The sequence below is a fragment of the Atractosteus spatula genome, unplaced genomic scaffold, assembly GCF_055471065.1.
Source record: "Atractosteus spatula isolate fAtrSpa1 unplaced genomic scaffold, fAtrSpa1.hap1 Scaffold_4, whole genome shotgun sequence".
Classification (NCBI taxonomy): domain Eukaryota; kingdom Metazoa; phylum Chordata; class Actinopteri; order Semionotiformes; family Lepisosteidae; genus Atractosteus; species Atractosteus spatula.
The window spans coordinates 754,267-756,944 of NW_028296868.1; the positions used below are offsets into that span (position 1 = coordinate 754,267).

At 43.1% G+C, this 2,678-nt stretch overlaps 1 non-coding gene across 1 annotated transcript; it reads left to right on the forward strand.

Moving 5' to 3' along the window:
• The first annotated feature begins 2,361 nt into the window (after nt 1–2,361).
• Nucleotides 2,362–2,444, forward strand: trnal-uag (transfer RNA leucine (anticodon UAG)). The gene has a single exon. It is a non-coding gene; the product is annotated as a tRNA-Leu (tRNA).
• Nucleotides 2,445–2,678: the final 234 nt, after the last annotated feature.

A 2,678-nucleotide genomic window follows, 5' to 3' on the forward strand; every position in this document is an offset into this window, starting at 1 on the left:
CTCCTGTCTCCTTTTGAGCGTACGAATGTCCTTGCGATTTGCGAAGCTGCAACCCCACCTTACTCAGTGAGCGTCCCTGCTTTTCTCTCACATACAGTTGTGAGAAAAACTTTTGTAAACTGCTCTTCGGAATGATATGGATTTCTGCATGAATGGCTCCTAACATGTGATCTAATCTTTATCTAAGTCATAATAATTAATAGAGATAGTCTGATTTAACAAACAACACACGCCCAACATTTGACATTGCTGTTTCTTTATTGAACAAATGGTTTAAACAATCGAGGTCATTGATGGAAAAAGTACGTGAACCCTTATATTAAGGAGCTAGTGGAACCTCCTTTATTGACAAAAACCTCAACCCCCACTTTCTGTAGCGGCCGATCAGACCTGAGCAGCGGTTAGGAGGTATTTTGGCCTATTCTTCTATGCAAAACTGTTTCAGTTCATGGATATTTTTGGGATGTCTTGCGCTGAACGGCCTGCTTCAGATCACGCCACAGCACTTCAATGGGATTGGGGTCAGGACTCTTACTTGGCCATCCCAAAATATGGAATTTCTTCTGTTTCAGCCACTCTGTTGTTGATGTACTCCTTTGTTTTTGTCATGTTGCATGACCCGGCGTCTTTCGGGTTTTAGATCACAGGCAGACACCCTGACATTCTGCTGTAGAATTTCCTGATACCACTTGGAATTCATCGGTCCCTCGATGATTGCAAGCCGTACAGCCTCCGCCATGCTTCCCAGTTGGGATGAGGTTTTGGAGTTGGTATGCAGTGTTTTGTTATCTCCAAACATAACGCTGTGCACATTTACCAACAAGTTCAACTTTTGTCACATCTGTCCACAGAACATTGTTCCAGGAGTTGCTGTGGAACATCCATGTGGTCTTTAGCAAACTTGAGAGGGGCAGTGGTGGTTTTTTTGGGGGGGGAGAGCAGTGGTTTCCTCCGTGGTGACCTCCCATGATCACCACTCCTGTTCAGATTTCTTCTTATGGTGGACTCATGAACACAGACGTAAGACAAAGTCAACCACCTGTTCGCTAGATCCCATCCCCACTCAGCTAGTCAAAGATTCCCTCGGAGGACTGGCAGGACCTATATTTAGTATGATGAATGCATCCCTTGCGTCAGGCGTTGTACCTCATCAATTTAAGGTAGCGGTTGTTAGACCGCTCCTTAAGAAGTCAAATTTGGATCCCCAAGTTCTTAACAACTACAGGCCTGTCTCAAAGGTCCCATTTCAATCTAAAAGTCTTGAGAGAATAGTTGTGGCCCAACTTCAATCGTCTCTGGATTCAAATAATATACTTGAGAAATTTCAGTCTGGTTTCCGCCCAGGCCACAGCACTGAAACTGCATTAACAAGAGTCGTAAATGAAATTCTCTTAGCTACTGATGCGGGGAATGCAACAGTGCTTGTGCTTCTAGATCTTAGTGCTGCCTTTGACACGGTTGACCTCTCTGTTTTGTCACACAGGCTTGAGTTTGAGGTTGGCTTATCTGGAACCGTCCTTAAGTGGTTTACTTCATATTTAACTCATCGTTTTCGTTCTGTTCAAATATCTAATAATTGTACTGCTTCATCAACGTCACCAGTTCAATTTGGTGATCAGTGCCGGGACCAATATTGCTCTCTCTCTCTACATGCTGCTGCTAGGTAGGATAACACGAAAACATAATTTGAACTTTCATTCATATGCTGATGACACTCAAATATACATTTCGTTTACACCAAACGACAACTCTTCTATTATCACTTTAGTTAAATGCATTAATGAAGGAAAGACTTGGATGTGTGAAAACTTTTTGTTACTCAACTCCGATAAAACTAGGGAGCTGTTTATTGGAGGCAACAATACTGATAGGACTACTATAACTTCTGCACTTAACTCAGAGGATTTAAACATTTGCCTCAAAGAGTCAGCACGTAACCTAGGCGTCATATTAGACACAAGGCTCTTAACAACTTCCATTGTTAAGTGCCTTGGGACAACCTTGTTGTGAAAGGCGCTATTTAGAAATACATTGAATTGAATTGAATTGACAATGTAAACTGTCGTGTGTGTTGTTTGTTAAATAAGACTGTCTTTATTTATTATTATGCCTCAGATGAAGACCAGATCTCATTTTAAGAGCCATTCATGTAGAAATCCAGATCATTCCAAAGGGTTCACAAACTTTTTATCGCAAGTGTGCAACATTCACTCCACAAAGAAAACGGGTCATGAAAGCCGACAGATTTTTCAAAGGTTTCAGTACTGATGTCACTCCATGTAACTTTAATGACAGTGCGATGATCAAGGAACGCAGTGGGATCGCGGTTGCTCATGGGACGGGTTGGGGCTGCTGGTACATGTCAGGATGGCCGAGCGGTCTAAGGCGCTGCATTTAGGTCGCAGTCTTCCCTGGAGGTGTGGGTTCAAATCCCACTCCTGACAAAGAGCTTGATTGGTCTTCTTTGAGCTTTTTCGAAACAAATCAACACTAATCAAACACACTGGCGGGTTTTCGAAAAGCATCGAGGAGTGGACAGGATGCCCCTTTGGAATAGGGCTCAGAAAATGACGGAGAAGGGAAATTCCGTAAGATCCCACACATTGGAATCTGATTGGACAAAAGCTACGTCGTCTCCCGTGTGACAGGCGGGGATACTCACCACTATACTAACATGG